Source organism: Martes martes (assembly GCF_963455335.1).
Source record: "Martes martes genome assembly, chromosome: 1".
NCBI classification, from domain to species: Eukaryota; Metazoa; Chordata; class Mammalia; order Carnivora; family Mustelidae; genus Martes; species Martes martes.
Window position 1 is genome coordinate 121,050,718 of NC_137888.1, and position 18,603 is coordinate 121,069,320.

Below are 18,603 nucleotides of genomic sequence, written 5' to 3' on the forward strand. Positions count from 1 at the left end.
CGAGGAGGTGGATAAAGGGGAACCTCCATACACTGTTGGTGGAAATGCAAGCTGGTATACACTGGAAGGTGGTGTACAGTGCAAGCTAGTATTGCTCTGAAAAACAGTATGAAGTTTCCTCAAAAAGCTAAAAATAGGGCTACCCTACAACCCAGCAATCGCACTACTAGGTATTTATCCAAAGGATAGAAACATAGTGATCCAAAGGGGTACATGCACCCCAATGTTTATAGCAACAATGTCCACAAAAGCCAAACTATGGAAAGAGCTGAGATGTCCACTGACAGATGAATAGATAAAAAAAGATGTGGTATATATACAATGGAATATTACATCAGCCATCAAAAAAACTCTGAAATCTTACCATTTGCAATGACATGGATGGAACTAGAGGGTATTATGTTAAGCGAAATAATGGAATCAGAGAAAGACAATTATCATATGATTTCATTCCTAGTGCCATTTAAGAAACAAAACAGAGGATCATAGGGGAAGGGAGGGAAAATAAGTAAGATGAAATTAGAGAGCGAAACAAACCATAAGAGACACTTCACTATAGGAAACAGAGGGTTGCTAGAGGGGAGTTGGGTTGGGGGATGGGGTAACTGGGTGATGGGTATTATGGAGGCCACTTGATATAATGAGCACTGGGTGTTATATGATGAATCACTGAACTCTACCCCCGAAATTAATAATATATGTTAATTGAATTTAAATTAAACAATAAATACTCTTATAAAGATGGGGAAAACAATAACAACAACAACAACAAAACCTTCCTCAATTTTGTTGTTCAAGGAGACACACTGCTTTGGGCAATATCCCCAGTGTTCTTCCTTACTTGTTGCAAGTAAAATCCTTCCTTTTCCTGTGCTTTGTCTGTTTGGCAATACAGTTTCAGGTAACAATTTCAGAGAGTTATAGGCATTATGAAGAGAGTAAAGCAGAGAAAGGGAAAATAGATTGCTGAGCCAGTGGATGAAATTTAGAAAGGGTGGTAAAGGAAGACCTCTTTGAGAACGTAACTTAGAAAGCAAACAATTGCTGAGTGAAATAAGTCAAGCAGAGAGAGTCAATTATCATATGGTTTCATTTATTTGTGGAGCATAACAAATAACATGGAGGACATGGGGAGATGGAGAGGAGAAGGGAGTTGAGGGAAATTGGAAGGGGAGGTGAACCATGAGGGATTATGGACTCTGAAAAACAATCTGAGGGTTTTGAAGGGGCGGGGGGGTGGGAGGTTGGGGGATCCAGGTGGTGGGTATTATGGAGGGCACGTATTGCATGGAGCACTGGGTGTGGTGCAAAAGCAATGAATACTGTTACGCTGAAAATAAAAAAATAAACAAAACAACAACAACAAAAAAGAAAGCAAACAATTTGTTGAATAACTGCAGAGATTAATGTAATCTTTTTCCTTTCTCTCATTTATGAAAAAGATGGATGGGCTTCCATCAACCAAAATTTAGGGGACAATGGAACACTTTAGGAAAACCTTAAATCAGTGTTTAAAGATGACCCTGAATAACTGAATAACTCAAGATTTTCAAGTCCAAACAGTTTACTAAAAATTTTTCTTAAAGGACACAGGATAGTTTATGGAAAGAGAAAATTCCAAGACCCTATTATATCATCCCAGCTGCTGGAAATATCCTTTTCCTAGAGAGGGAGGGAGGAGAGATTAAGAGACAGAGAGAATAGGCTGGGAAAGTATAATATACTTATAAATGGAGAGCTGAAGGAGAGAGACAAAGTTTAATTGAGCAGTATTTTAAATATAATATCTAATAATTTTCCAGAATGGATTCAGTACTTAGATTCTGGAAGCCTAAGAAACCCCAAGAGAAGATAGGGGAAAAAATCCTCATGTAGATGCATTATGAACATCGAAGTGCTCATTGGTTATTACTTAGTCACGTGCCATACTTAACTGCAAGGAATGAAAAGAAATACAGTCTAAATGGTGGATTAAAATGGGTACAGTTTTTTGGCTAGTTTTCCCATCAAGAGGAGGAGGCAGTAAGAGACAGATGAGATTTTTTGTTTGTACTTATGGGCTCCATTGTGTCTGGGCAGGTTCCAGTTTATCCTCAATTTTCCCTGTACCGCATCCAGGCTTCTTTCCCAACTGCCAGCCCTGCTGACCTGCAGTGACTTCAAACCCACCATGAGAAGCAGAGGTAAGAGCAGTCTTCACTATATCCCACAATAAAGTCTAATATCTTAGTACATCTCTCATTCTATATTGTTCATTCCATTCTGCCCTCTTAATCACACCATAATCGACAGTCTGTGTTTTGGATGACAGTGGGCCTAGGTAAAATTTCGGAGTATTTTTACTGTACCAGAAGATGTGAATAGCTATTATGGGTTAACAGTTGGTTGCAATATCCAAGGAAGAAAAGTATAAGGAGTTTTCATGGTCCCCACTCATTGTACTTTACTCATTTATGCTATTTTTCTGGCCTTTATAGGCACGGAAATGTTTAAATGTAAGCAAGTTAATGTAAAGTGTAACAGCTCAGGGGCACGTGGGTAGCTCAGTTGGTTAAGCATCTGATTCTTGGTATTTGACTCAGGTTGTGATCTCAGGGTCTTGAGATCGAGCCTAAGTTGGGCTTCCACTCTGTGCAGAATCTCTGCTTAAGTTTCTCTCTCCCTCTCCCTTTGCCCCTCTCCACCTCTTGCAAATAAATAAATAAATAAATAAATAAATAAAAATTTAAAAAAATGTAACAGCATGGCAGATGTGGTAAGATCAAAATGGCATGGTCAGCTGAATTATGCTAAAGGGTTCCAGATTTTTTTAAAAAATTATTCTCAACCTTTCTCTTTTTCTTACAGCCTACATTGACTCCATAAGCAATCTGCCTTCAGTATAGATGCACTACATAGATGCATAATTTTCATCTGTTACCAAATTTTCACTGTTACCAAAAATCACCAATATTTCTTGAATGGAGGATGCCAATAGTTATACAATCCATTTTCTTCCTTCTGCTTTTGCTCCTTTACATTCCTTTCTTTTTTACCCCACATAAGACCCAGAGCCATCTTTAAAAACATAAACTGAAATGTGTTTTTCTCCCACTCTACAGTGGTTTTCCAATGTCCAGAGAATAAAAATCAAGCCCCAGGGCTTGTAAAGCTGGGCGTAATCTGGCCCTTTTCTACTTCTCATGTTATCTTTCGCCAATTTCTCCCATCACTCTCCAACATGTTGACTTTGCTTAAGTTTTCTAGAATTCTTCAAGGTCCCTTTAAAACCAGAGCCTTTGCTCACACTGGAATGTTCTTTTCACCTCCAATATCTTCTAATGAATGTATACTAACCTTTCAGGTTTCAGTTCAAATACCTCATCACAGAAGCCTTTCCTGATGGATTTCTTTGTTATAAGCACTCATATGTATGATACTAAACTTTCCTTTCTTAGCACTTAATGGAAAACAACTGTTTTGTTTGTGTGTGTCTGTGTGTATACACCTCTTTCCAAACACATTTATTTTTTCTAAATGACTTACGTCTGTAGAGTGTGTCTATGTGTTTTTGTTTTCCTACAATATTTGTATCATAGTTCCTATTAAATTTTGTAGGCCATTTTGTTCATTTTAATATCAAATATGAGAAATTTTGCTTTATTTTAAAGTTAATTGCTCATCAGTCTAGCTCCAACTTTCCACTCTCTAACCCCTCTAAGGCAAAAGAGAGACATGCCATCTGTACATATCATCTCCATCTCTACCATCCAGAGCAAACAGAATTAAGCATGAGAATTACTCATCTTATTGAAAATAGCCACAACACATTATCTTTTTACCATGACATCATGTAGCTGATATCATGAATCTAAAAATTACACTAGTCCCAGAATAAAATGCAAAGGTAGAAGATGACATTTTCATTGCTGTCATGGAACATCATCAGTCAGATAACAATGAATCATCATAGATCCCAATGAATCACCACACAGTCACCAGTAATGGGTTAGCGTGGACCATCAACATAAATCACTATGGAATCACCATGAAATTACTTTGGATCACCAAGAGTCACATTGAGGAGATGCAGGGATCACAATATGCACCACTGAGCAATAGCTTTTATATAAAAATGCCTGGGGGTGCCTGGGTGGCTAAGTGGGTTAAGCCTCTGCCTTCAGCTCAGGTCATGATCTCAGTGTCCTGGGATCAAGCCCCACATTGGGCTCTCTGCTCAGCAGGGAGCCTGCTTCCCCCTCTCTCTCTGCCTGCCTCTCTGCCTACTTGTGATCTCTCTCTCTCTGTTAAATAAATGAATAAAATCTTTTAAAAAACAAAACAAAACAAAAAAATGCCTGAAAAGGTCAGGAAATGAGGGGGGTGAATGTCTCTCCCAACCTCAAATTTATTCTCCTCTCTTTCTTTTCTCTCAACATACAAACTAACATTGTCCATAAGGCAGGGATAATGTCTTGTTCATCTTCTTATGCCTAGCACTCATTACAGGCCTGCCAATATATATATTTTGGGGGGGGCGGAAATAATACAAATAGGAATGGAGATGTTCAGAAGTGTCAGTCTTGAAATCCTGGAAGCATCATGGGTTCTTGAGCAAAGGAAAGATGAGATGGAAGAGCCATTGGGTCATTGGTATGTCTCACTAAGATTTTTGGGAATGGACTGGGTTGAAGTTCCTGAACATGAGGTATGGTGAAGACTAGGTCACTGGTTGTGGTAAGGGAGTGATTTTCTTTGCTGGATGGAGACAAGTGTGGAATGGTGAACAGGGATGGCTAAATAGGCAGTTTTTTAGATCTAGAATGGAAGACACCATAATACCCAAAGAGGTATAAAGGCTAAAATCTTTGTATATAATATTGAGTCAGTTTTACCCTTGTATGTCTCAACTAAAGATTTAAGCCCTTTATCACTGGCCCTAAAAATCTCTAACTTTGTCCTCTGCAATGCCACTGTACACACCCAGGGGCTTAGCCGCTCCCACTGTCTCTCCAAATGCTTTCTATATACGAAGAGAGGTAGAAGAATATAGTAGTTAAAATCTCTGGACTCCGGTAGATCCAATCACCTCCTTGTTGAGTGATTCTAAACAAGTCATGTCAACTAGTTAAGACTCAGATAAAACTGGGGTAATAACTGCCTCAGAGTAATCTATATTCACTCATTGAACAAATATTTATAGAGCAACTGCTACTTGCTAAACACTGTTCTAGGCAATGGGAGTACGTCCATGAACAAAATACACAAGACTTTGTCCTTTTGGAACTTACATTGTAGTGGAGAGCCAGAATGGAGGACAAACAAGGCGGGACTTATAGTAGTGAAGTACGAAGCACAGAATCTAGCCCACAGAAATTCCCCAGGAGTTATGTGTAAGCATTTTTATTCAAGGTTACTGCCCCACCTCCAAAAATCTTTCAGATAACACCAGCTTCATTCTCTATTATTTAAATTTGGATATTGTTTAGAGAAAACCTCAGGATTCTAAGTACGTACAAGTTTACCACTTTATCCCAAATGGTCTCATGAAACTATGCCCAGTGTTTGAATTCAAAGATGCTTACTTGAGCATGTTCCAGAACTTCTCTGAAATGTAACTTCTTTTTCTTTAAATAGAAAAAAATACGTATTACTAATAAACTCTGTAAGTATTCTCCCTTTTAATTAATTAAATTGTTCCTTTTTTCTATTCTCTTTTTTTCCTTGAAAATCTTGTTTATCATTCTTTTCAAAGAACTATTTTGTGATAGGTTGATCTCTGTTGTTTCTTTCTTTCTTTTCTTCTTCTTCTTCTTCTTTTTTTTTCTTTTTTGCTTTATCATTTTCTCCTTCCTCTACCATGACTTCTTTTCATTTCTTTGAGCTTATTTTGCTGTTCTTTCTCCAAATCTTAGGTTGGTCATCTAGATTTAGAACCTTCCTTCTTTTCTATGATATATGTTTAAGGCTAAATCTTTAGCTTGGGTATCACTTTAGCCTCATTCCACACATTCTGCTTTCAGTATAGATCAACGTTCTAAATATAAGTGTCTTGTATTTTCCACTGTGGCTTTTTCTTTAACAAATGACTTAAAAAAGTATGGTTTACTTTCCAAATATATTAGTTTTTTTGGGAGGAGAAAGAAAAGATTTTTCCCCTTTACTTCTTGTTTTATAGCATTACAGTCAGGGAGCAAGGTCAGTGTGATATGTTTTCCTTGGTATTTGTTGAGCTTACTTTTTGCTTTAGTTTATAGACACTTGTGATAAATTTACATGTTACATGCATGTTTGAAATCAAAGCGTACTTCTAGTTACTTATCCAAAGGATACAAAAATACTGATTTGAAGAGACACATGCAACCCAATGTTTATAGCAGCATTATCAACAATAACCAAATTATGCAAAGAGCCCAAATGCCTATCAACTAATGAATGTATAAAGACACACACACACACACACACACACACACACACTAGAATATTACTCAGCCATAAAAATTAACAAAATCTTGCCATTTGCAATGACATGGATGGAACTAGAGTGTATTGTGCTAAGTGAAATAAGTCAGAGAAAGACAAGTACCATATGATTTCATTCATATGTAGATTTTAAAAAACAAAACAGATGAACATAGGAGAAAAAACAGAGAGAGAGGCAAGCCATAAAACAGACTTTTAACTATAGAGAACAAACTGAGGGTTGATGGAGGGAGTTGGGTGTAGGATGGGTTAAATGGATGATGGGCATTAAGGCACTTGTGATGAGTACTGGGTGTTATATATAAGTGGTGAGTAACTAAATTCTGTTCTTTAAACTAATATTACACTATATGTTAACTAGAATGTAAATGAAAACTTAAAACAAATAAGTGTTTTCTTATTATTTGCATTCAGAATTACATATCATATATATAATATGATATATATTATATATTTATAATAAAATATACATATCATAATATATACATAAAATACACATATTATTATAAATAGAATATACATATATATATTTATATCTTGTTCATCGTATTACTTAGAACTTTTATAGCCTGATTGTTTTGCTTGTTTGATCTATCAGTTTCTTAGAGAGTTGTAATAAAGTCTCTTAGTATATTGGTGGATATTTTTGTTTCTCCTTTTGAATCTGTCAATTTATGTTTTACATATTTTGATCTTTGTTTAGAGGATCATACTTTGTGGAAATTAGTTAAAATAATTTGTTCTTTGACTCCCTTTCTTTCTCTCCAAGTCTCTCAGTCCACCTGTGGACTTTTATTCTACAAGAGGAACTTTCACTATTTCTCTGCACGTCCCCCTCAACCCTCTTCCCACTTTTCTAATTCATACTTGGTCTGTGAGAGTGTCTCACCTAAGATTTGAGCATTTTTCCACAGGAGAGCAAGAAAGGGATATAGAATCCAATGGCAAGAGGAACCAAGGTATGGCAGAGAAAGGTAAGGGAAAGACATGGAGAGTGTAGTTGAAAGGAGTGAGATGTGCCCTGAACTGAACCAGGTCAAGAGTGGTGACCTGGTTACCCCTCCTGGTAAGATGGAGGATCCATGGACCAAAGGAAGGTAGACAGTTCCTGGCTGGCTTGTAAGTAGTATTTACACAGAGAAAATGATGTATAATTTCAAAAAATATTTATTTATTTATTTTTAATTCCAGTATAATTAACATATAGTACTATATTAGTTTCAGGTATACAGTGTAGTGATTCAACAATTCTATACATTACTCAGTGCTTCTCATGATAAGTGTACTCTTTTTTTTTTTTTAATTTTTTTATTTTAATAAACATATAATGTATTTTTATCCCCAGGGGTACAGGTCTGTGAATCGTCTGGTTTACACATTTCACAGCACTCATCATAGCACATACCCTCCCCAATGTCCATTTCCCCACCACCCTCTCCCATCCCCCTTCCCCCCCGCAACCCTCAGTCTGTTTCTTGAGATTGAGTCTTTTATGGTTTGTCTCCCTCCCAATCCCATCTTTTCATTTTTTCTTTTCCTACCTCCCCCCAAACCCCCCCACCTTGCATCTCCACTTCCTCATATCAAAGAGATCATATGATAGTTGTCTTTCTCCGATTGACTTATTTCGCTAAGCATGATACCCTCTAGTTCCATCCACGTCGTCGCAAATGGCAAGATTTCATGTCTTTTGATGGCTGCATAGTATTCCATTGTGTATATATACCACATCTTCTTTATCCATTCATCTGTTGATGGACATCTAGGCGCTTTCCACAGTTTGGCTATTGTGGACATTGCTGCTATAAACATTCGGGTGCACGTGCCCCTTCGGAGCACCACGTTTGTATCTTTAGGATATATACCCAGGAGTGCAATTGCTGGGTCGTAGGGTAGCTCTATTTTCAGTTTTTTGAGGAACCTCCACACTGTTTTCCAGAGTGGTTGCACCAGCTTGCATTCCCACCAACAGTGTAGGAGGGTTCCCCTCTCTCCGCATCCTCGCCAGCATCTGTCATTTCTTGACTTGTTAATTTTAGCCATTCTGACTGGTGTGAGGTGGTATCTCATTGTGGTTTTGATTTGTATTTCCCTGATGCCGAGTGATGTGGAGCATTTTTTCATGTGTCTGTTGGCCATCTGGATGTCTTCCTTGCAGAAATGTCTGTTCATGTCCTCTGCCCATTTCTTGACTGGATTATTTGTTCTTTGGGTATTGAGTTTGATAAGCTCTTTATAGATTTTGGATACGAGCCCTTTATCTGATATGTCGTTTGCAAATATCTTCTCCCATTCTGTCAGTTGTCTTTTGGTTTTGTTAACTGTTTCCTTTGCTGTGCAAAAGCTTTTGATCTTGATGAAATCCCAATAGTTCATTTTTGCCCTTGCTTCTGTTGCCTTTGGCGATGTTCCTAGGAAGAAGTTGCTGCGGTGGAGGTCAAAGAGGTTGCTGCCTGCATTGTCCTCAAGGATTTTGATAGATTCCTTTCGCACATTGAGGTCCTTCATCCACTTTGAGTCTATTTTCGTGTGTGGTGTAAGGAAATAGTCCAATTTCATTTTTCTGCATGTGGCTGTCCAATTTTCCCAGCACCATTTGTTGAAGAGGCTGTCTTTTTTCCATTGGATATTCTTTCCTGCTTTGTCGAAGATTAGTTGACCATAGAGTTGAGGGTCTATTTCTGGGCTCTCTATTCTGTTCCATTGGTCTATATGTCTGTTTTTGTGCCAGTACCATACTGTCTTGATGATGACAGCTTTGTAATAGAGCTTGAAGTCTGGAATTGTGATACCACCGACTTTGGCTTTCTTTTTCAATATTCCTTTGGCTATTCGAGGTCTTTTCTGGTTCCATATAAATTTTAGGATTATTTGTTCTATTTCTTTAAAAAAAATGGATGGGATTTTGATAGGGATTGCATTAAATGTGTAGATTGCTTTAGGTAAAATAGACATTTTCACAATATTTGTTCTTCCAATCCAGGAGCATGGAATATTTTTCCATTTCTTTGTGTCTTCCTCAATTTCTTTCATGAGTACTTTATAGTTTTCTGAGTATAGATTCTTTGCCTCTTTGGTTAGATTTATTCCTAGGTATCTTATGGTTTTGGGTACGATTGTAAATGGGACTGACTCCTCAATTTCTCTTTCTTCTGTCTTGTTGTTAGTGTAAAGAAATGCGACTGATTTCTGTGCATTGACTTTATATCCTGACACTTTACTGAATTCCTGTATAAGTTCTAGCAGTTTTGGAGTGGAGCCTTTTGGGTTTTCCACATATAGTATCATATCATCTGCAAAGAGTGATAGTTTGACTTCTTCTTTGCCGATTTGGATGCCTTTAATTTCTTTTTGTTGTCTGATTGCTGAGGCTAGGACTTCTAGGACTATATTGAACAGCAGTGGTGATAACGGACATCCCTGCCGTGTTCCTGACCTTAGCGGAAAAGCTTTCAGTTTTTCTCCATTGAGAATGATATTTGCGGTGGGTTTTTCATAGATGGCTTTGATAATGTTGAGGTATGTGCCTTCTATCCCTACACTTTGAAGAGTTTTAAGCAGGAAGGGATGCTGCACTTTGTCAAACGCTTTTTCAGCATCTATTGAGAGTATCATATGGTTCTTACTCTTTCTTTTATTAATGTATTGTATCACATTGATGGATTTGCGGATGTTGAACCAACCTTGCAGCCCTGGAATAAATCCCACTTGGTCGTGGTGAATAATCCTTTTAATGTACTGTTGGATCCTATTGGCCAGTATTTGGGTGAGAATTTTCGCATCTGTGTTCATCAAGGATATTGGTCTGTAATTCTCTTTTTTGGTGGGATCCTTGTCTGGTTTTGGGATCAAGGTGATGCTGGCCTCATAGAATGAGTTTGGAAGTTTTCCTTCCATTTCTATTTTTTGGAACAGTTTCAGGAGAATAGGAATTAATTCTTCTTTAAATGTTTGGTAGAATTCCCCTGGGAAGCCGTCTGGTCCTGGACTTTTGTTTGTTTGGAGATTTTTGATGACTGTTTCAATCTCCTTACTGGTTATGGGTCTGTTCAGGTTATCTATTTCTTCCTGGTTCAGTTGTGGTAGTTTATACATCTCTAGAAATGTATCCATTTCTTCCAGGTTGTCAAATTTGTTGCCATAGAGTTGCTCGTAGTATGTTCTTATAATTGTTTGTATTTCTTTGGTGTTGGTTGTGATCTCTCCTCTTTCATTCATGATTTTATTTATTTGCGTCCTTTCTCTTTTCTTTTTGATAAGTCTGGCCAGGGGCTTATCAATCTTATTAATTCTTTCAAAGAACCAGCTCCTAGTTTTGTTGATTTGTTCTATTGTTTTTTTAGTTTCTATTTCATTGATTTCTGCTCTGATCTTTATGATTTCTCTTCTCCTGCTGGGTTTAGGCTTTCTTTGTTGTTCTCTCTCCAGCTCCTTTAGGTGTAGGGTTAGGTTGTGTATTTGAGACCTTTCTTGTTTCTTGAGAAAGGCTTGCACTGCTATATATTTTCCTCTCAGGACTGCCTTTGTTGTGTCCCACAGATTTTGAACTGTTGTGTTTTCATTATCATTTGTTTCCATGAATTTTTTCAATTCTTTAATTTCCTGGTTGACCCATTCATTTTTTAGAAGGATGCTGTTTAGTCTCCATGTATTTGCGTTCTTTCCAAATTTCCTCTTGTGATTGAGTTCGAGCTTCAGAGCACTGTGGTCTGAAAATATGCAGGGAATGATCTCGATCTTTTGGTACCGATTGAGACCTGATTTATGACCCAGGATGTGGTCTATTCTGGAGAATGTTCCATGTGCACTAGAGAAGAATGTATATTCTGTTGCTTTGGGATGGAATGTTCTGAATATATCTGTGATGTCCATCTGGTCCAGTGTGTCATTTAAGGCCTTTATTTCCTTGTTGATCTTTTGCTTAGATGATCTGTCCAGTTCAGTGAGGGGAGTGTTAAAGTCCCCTGCTATTATTGTATTACTGTCGATGTATTTCTTTGATTTTGTTATTAATTGGTTTATATAGTTGGCTGCTCCCATGTTAGGGGCATAGATATTTAAGATTGTTAGATCTTCTTGTTGGACAGACCCTTTGAGTATGATATAGTGTCCTTCCTCATCTCTTATTATAGTCTTTGGCTTAAAATCTAATTGATCTGATATAAGGATTGCCACCCCAGCTTTCTTCTGATGTCCATTAGCATGGTACATTGTTTTCCACCCCCTCACTTTAAATCTGGAGGTGTCTTCGGGTCTAAAATGAGTTTCTTGGAGGCAGCATATGGATGGGTTTTGTTTTTTTATCCATTCTGATACCCTGTGTCTTTTGATTGGGGCATTTAGCCCATTAACATTCAGGGTAACTATTGAGAGATATGAATTTAGTGCCATTGTATTGCCTGTAAGATGATTGTTACTGTATATTGTTTCTGTTTCTTTCTGATCTACTACTTTTAGGGTCTCTCTTTGCTTAGAGGACCCCTTTCAATATTTCCTGTAGAGCTGGTTTGGTGTTTGCAAATTCTTTCAGCTTTTGTTTGTCCTGGAAGCTCTTTATCTCTCCTTCTATTTTCAATGATAGCCTAGCCGGATATAGTATTCTTGGCTGCATGTTTTTCTCGTTTAGTGCTCTGAATATATCATGCCAGTTCTTTCTGGCCTGCCAGGTCTCTGTGGATAGGTCCGCTGCCAATCTAATGTTTTTACCCTTGTATGTTACAGACTTCTTTTCCCGGGCTGCTTTCAGGATTTTCTCTTTGTCGCTAAGACTTGTAAATTTTACTATCAGGTGACGAGGTGTGGACCTATTTTTATTGATTTTGAGGGGTGTTCTTAGCATCTCCTGGATTTTGATGTTTGTTCCCTTTGCCATATTAGGGAAATTCTCTCCAATAATTGTCTCCAATATACCTTCTGCTCCCCTCTCTCTTTCTTCTTCTTCTGGAATCCCAATTATTCTAATGTTGTGTCGTCTTATGGTGTCACTTATCTCTCGAATCCTCTCCTCGTGTTCCAGTAGTTGTTTGTCTCTCTTTTGCTCAGCTTCTTTATTCTCTGTCATTTGGTCTTCTATGTCACTAATTCTTTCTTCTGCCTCATTTATCCTGGCAGTGAGAGCTTCCATTTTTGATTGCACCTCATGAATAGCTTTTTTGATTTCAACTTGGTTAGATTTTAGTTCTTTTATTTCTCCAGAAAGGGCTTTTATCTCTCCGGAGAGGGTTTCTCTAATATCTTCTATGCCTTTTTCGAGCCCGGCTAGAACCTTGAGAATTGTCATTCTGAACTCTAGATCTGTCATGCTACCTATGTCTGTATTGATTAGGTCTCCAGCCTTCGGTACGGCCTCTTGTTCTTTTTTTTGAGGTGAGTTTTTCCGCCTTGTCATTTTGTCCAGGTAGGATTTGCTTTCTCCTGCTGTGGAATTCCGCTGTTCTTGGTGACTGAAGTTGGTTTTGGATGGTTTCTTGTTGATCTTCTGGGGGAGGGGCCTGTTGTAGTGATTCTCAAGTGTCTTTGCCGCAGGCGGAATTGCACCGCCCTTGCCAGGGGCCGGGCTAAGGAATCCGCTCGGGTTCGCTTTCGGGAGCTTTTGTTCCCTGAGCGCTTTCCGTAGAGTTCCGGAGGACGGGAATGAAGATGGCGGCCTCCCAATCTCTCGGCCCAGAGGAGCCGAGAGCTTGGGGTTCCGCTCCTCAGTGCGCTCTCAGAGCAAAGCGCCCAATAGCCCCGCCTCCCTGGCTTGCGGTCGCCCCTCGAGGAAAGCAGTCAATTGTTGGAGCTGGAGAAAAGCGCCGGGTCGCTTTTGTCTCCGTGGCCTCCGGCCGCGCTCCGAGCCCACCCAGCCTGCGACCGGCACAAGGTAACCCTGGGCTTAGAGCTCACTCCTCGGCTTTGTCGCTATAGCCGGCTTCCCCGCTCTAATACCTGCGAGCTCTGCGGCACTCAGACACCCCCAGTCCTTCTGTGACCCCGCGGGTCCTGGGGTTATGCTGACCCCGCCTGGGTTTCCCCCCAGTTTAGCCTCTGGAGCGATGTCTCCCAGTGGAGCCGACTTTTAAAAGTCCCGGTTTTGTGCTCCGTCGCTCCGCCGCTTGCCGGGTGCCGGCCCCTCCCCCCGGGGTCTATCTTCCCGTCGCTTTGGATTCACTTCTCCGCAGGTCCTACCTTTCAGAAAGTGATCGATTTTCTGTTTCTGGGATTGTTGCTCTTCTTCTCTTCGATTTCCCGTTGGATTTATAGGTGTTCACAATGGTTAGATAAGCTATCTAGCTGATCTCCTGCTACCCGATGTCGTCTCAGCCTGCTACTTCTCCGCCATCTTGACTCCTCCCCGATAAGTGTACTCTTAATCCCCTTCACCTAGTTTACCCATCCCTGCCCCCACCCACCTATTCTCTGGAAATGCAGATTAAAAAATTGCTACTGTCTATGGCTTCTCATTAGATTTCAGACCCTGTACCAGTGTCTGTAAGTGTGTGTCCTTGTAGAGCCTCCACTGATGTGTGAGGCAGGTGCACTACCACCACTTTTCTGATGACATCATCGAGTCTCAGAGCTGAAGTGAGTTGAAATTAGCTCTGCCTACCTTGGCATCACAGTAACAAATTTTAAAAATAGAAAGAGTAAAAGATAAGAATCAAAGATGATTAAACCAGTTAAAGTTTGTGGGGAGGTGAGAGGAGGGATGGGAGATAGCAAATATTCCAACAGCGCTAACCATAAAAGAAAAGATGGACAAATCAGAAAATGTAAATATCTTGAATGTGTTCTCAGCTGCAGACTAGCTGCATTCTCATGGTGGGAGCCTTAGAGCACAATTGTGCAACACTGGCACAACTCTGGGCCTGGCAGGAAGCAGTTTGGGGGCATACGGGACAGAGTTGGACAGCTCCTGTTTGCCCCAGGGCAATTCCTCAGAGAAAGGGGCAGCTGTGAGTTATCCAGGTAACTGGGGATTGGGTAAATTACCTAGTTAGAGGGATCTGGGTAAGACAATGACAATACACACTATACATGTCCGTTTGTAAAAAGATCATTAAGAGTGTAGTCAGGCTTCTACTTCTGGGAAGATGAAGTAGGTGTATTTTCCCCTAGTCTCTCCGCTAACTAAAACCTAAGCTCTGAATATTACATATAAATAATCATAAGAAGATTCTGTAAGGTGGAGATAAGACAGACCAGTTAAGGGGCGCCTGGGTGGCTCAGTGGGTTGGGCCTCTGCCTTCGGCTCGGGTCATGATCTCAGGGTCCTGGGATCGAGCCCCACATCGGGCTCTCTGCTCAGCGGGGAGCCTGCTTCCCCCCCTCTCTCTCTGCCTCTCTGCCTACTTGTGATCTCTCTCTCTCTGTGTCAAATAAATTAAAAAAAAAAAAAAGACCAGTTAAGGACCTGGGTCCCCCCAGAATTCACTATTATGAATTCTGGTTTTGTTTTGTTCTGCTTTATATATCCAAAATTGGACACTAGAAAAGCCAACAACTCCAAAATCCAATGGGCACAGACCAAAAAAATGCCCCCCCCAAAGCCTGCTTTCTATTGAAGGGTGAGGAAAGGGGCAGCCAAGCAAGACAATTAGACAATATGCTCTCTACAAAGAAACTACAACCCCATCTTTACCCTGGCCATCAAAGGCTGAATGAAGAGCCTAGACTCTTTTGTCCTAGACACTTTTGCCGCGTTGTAAAAAATGTATACCTTCCCCAGCTTTTTTGCACCCGGGAGGCATCACAGAAGGTTGGAGTGGACCAGGACTTCCATCCCTGTAGGGTGTAATAAGCACCTCTCCTTCCACACAGTGTCAGTTGAGACCAAGTGGGGAGCCTGGAGTTCTAATCTTACCCAGTGTTAATGAGGTGTTCCTCCCCATCCTTGCTGGGTGGTATCAGATGAAGCTTAGCAGAGAGTGAAGACTTTTATGACTTCTCAATAGTAGCAATCCTTCTTCCAAGCCCTCTCAACAGGTGTCAATGGAGGCCACATATGGAGCACCCCTCATTCAGGATGGAATTAACAGAGGCCTACTGGGGAACCTAATCGTCTACTCCCACCCAGTTGTAATAAGTCCCTTCCCTTCCTTTTCCATACTCCTTCCCCCAGTGTCCTATGAGGCTGAATGGAAAGCCTGGACTTCCACCCCAGTGTCAGAGGAGGCCTTCTAAAATACAAGATTTAAATAAACTCCCGAGTCTTATAACACAACAAACAAAATGTCCAAGTTTTAAGTGAAAATCATGTCTTACCAAGAACCAGGGAGATCTTATACTAGGTGAGACAATCAACAAATGCCAACACTGAGATGACACACGTATCATTATCTGAGAGGAATTTTGAGGCAGCTGACATAAAAATCCTTCAACAAGCAGTTACATATACTCTTGAAACAAATGAAAAAAAAATAGTTTCAGGAAAGAAATAGGAAGACTTAAAAAAAAAGAAATAAATATATAAAAGAAATAAATATATAAAGAAGAACTAAATGAAAAATTTAGAACAAAAAAAAAAAAAACCAACCAAAAGAAAGAAAACTTGATGGATAAGCCCAACAGAAAAGTGGAGAAGACAGAAGGAAGAATCAGTGAAATTAAACAATAAAAGCTATGCAATCTCAACAACAAAGAAAAAATAGCCCGGGAAGAAATCAACAGAACGTTAGGGACCTGTCAGACAGTAGAGATCTAACATTTGTATCATCCAAGTCCCAGAAGAAGAGAGTTGGCAGGAAGGCTGAAAAGTATTTAAAAAAATAATGACTAAAAATTTCCAGCGTTTGGCAAAAATCTACATAAAAACCATAAACCTATAAGTTGAAAAAGCTGACCAAAATGCAGATGGATTAAACCCAAAGAAATTCATGCAAAGACATATCATAGTCTTCTGAAAACCAAAGACAATATCATAGTCAGTCTTCTGAAAACCAAAGACAGATTTGATCCTGAAAGTAGTCAGAGAGAAATGACACATTATTGAAGGGGAATTAAAGAAATATACAGATGTAGGAAGACAAAGAGAATTTGTTACCAGCAGACCTACCCTAAAAGAAGGGCTAAAGGAAGTTCTTGAAACCAAAAGGAAATGAAAAAAAGGACTTTTGGAAGACCAAGAAGTCAGAAGGAACAGAGATAAACTTCTAGGTAAGCACAATACATTTCTTTCTCTTGAGTTTTGTTTGATGTTTGAAGCAAAAATTATAATACTTTTTAGTGTGGTTCTCAATTAATATAGAGAAAATATTTAACACAATTATAAATGGGGATGGGTAAAGGAACATAAAGGGGATAAAGCTTCTACAATTCACTCAAAATGTCAATATCAGTTGACTTTGATAAGATATATCTATAACATACCATATAATAATATATTAAGAAATTATATAAAGTATGTAATTATTATAATTAATTATTATGTTATAAAGATTATATCTATATGCAATATATGAATGTATAATATTATAATTTAATACAATAAAGTAATTTCAAATGTAATTCTATAAGTAGGCTGAAAATGAAAGGATGAAAAAGATAAAATGCAAACATTAATTAAAAGAAATTTGGAGTGCCTATCTTAATATTCGACAAATTATAGAACAAAGCAAATCACCAAGGACAGAGACGGACATCACATAAAGATAAAAAGGTTAATCTCCTAAGACCTAGTCATCTTAAATGTATATATACCAGACAACAAATATATGAAGCAAAAACTGATAGAACTGAGAGGAAAAATAGACAAAACCACAATTTTATTTGGAGACTTGAACACTTCTCCATCAACAATTGATAGAATTAGATAAGATGATTAATTCTTTCAAAAACCTGCAGTAAAGATTTAGGAAAGGAATGCCTGAGAAGCCTTCAACTGTCACCAGCAGGATATGCAGAGTCAATCATAATAGAAATGATCTCTGACTCTACGGAACTTAAATCTAGTGTGGACGACAGGTAATTACAGAGTCATGCTCAAGCATAGGTAAGTGGAGTAATAAGAAAATTCAGGATCCTCGAGGCACCTGGGTGGCTCAGTGGGTTAAGCATCTGCCTTTGGCTCAGGTTATGATTCCAGGGTCCTGGGAGAGCCTGCTTCTCCCTCTGCCTGCTGCTCCCCTTGCTTGTGCTCTCTCTCCATCTCTCTGTCAAATATCCATCTCTCTGTCAAAATCTTAGGAAAAACAAAATTCATGGTCCTATTAGAGTCAGAAAAGGCTTCTTTTTGAGGAAGCGTCATTTAAGTCAAGCTCTGAAGAGTACGTAGAAACTCTCCAAGTGAAGAAATGGATAAAAGTGCTTTAAGGAGAGGGAATAGCATTCAGCTATCCAAGATTCGAGGAAACTTGCTCATAAAAAATAATAGTAAATCTGAATATTACAACTTGTTTTTGTCTCAAACACCTAGACTTGCCATTGATTCTAGGGTTTTCTATGTTAAATATACCTCAGAGGAAGATTAATCATATCTATCAATTATTGGATGCTTATTAAATACCAAGTGTGATACTAAGGACTACATATATAATTCTTGCCACAAGCTGTGATAGAGGCATCTTTATGAATTCAACTTTAGAAAAGGAAAACTGAGGTTGTAAATGTTAGTTTTGTTTAAGGTCAAAGTGCTAGAAAATGGTGGCTCTGGAGTTCAAATCTGTCTGCCTCTAGATTAGCTAGCTGCCTGGCCTGCTGTGTTGGACTGAGCCATGTAATTTTCATATTGAATAAGGGACATGTTACCTTCTGCTATGGACTGAATGTGTCCCCTCCAAACCCATATGTTGAAATCCTAACCTTCAATGTGACTGTATTTGGAGGTGGGGGCTTTTGGGAGGAAATTAGATCCTAAGACAGCTCATGAATGGGGTTAATGCCGTTATGAAAACGGCCCCAGAGCGCTTAAGCTCTCTCTTTCTCTTTCTGCTATGTGAGGATACAACTAGAAATTAGCACTCTGCAGCCTAGAAGAGGTCTCTAATCAGAAGCCAAACATGCTGGCATTCTGGCCCTGGACTTCCAGTATCCAGAACTGTGAGAAAACCACTTCTGTTACCTTTGTATTTGGTTATAGCAGCCTGAACACCTACACTTCAACAATGTGTCTCTTGCCTTAGAAAATGGTCCAAACCAAGTCATATCCTCCAGAGATTTTCCATC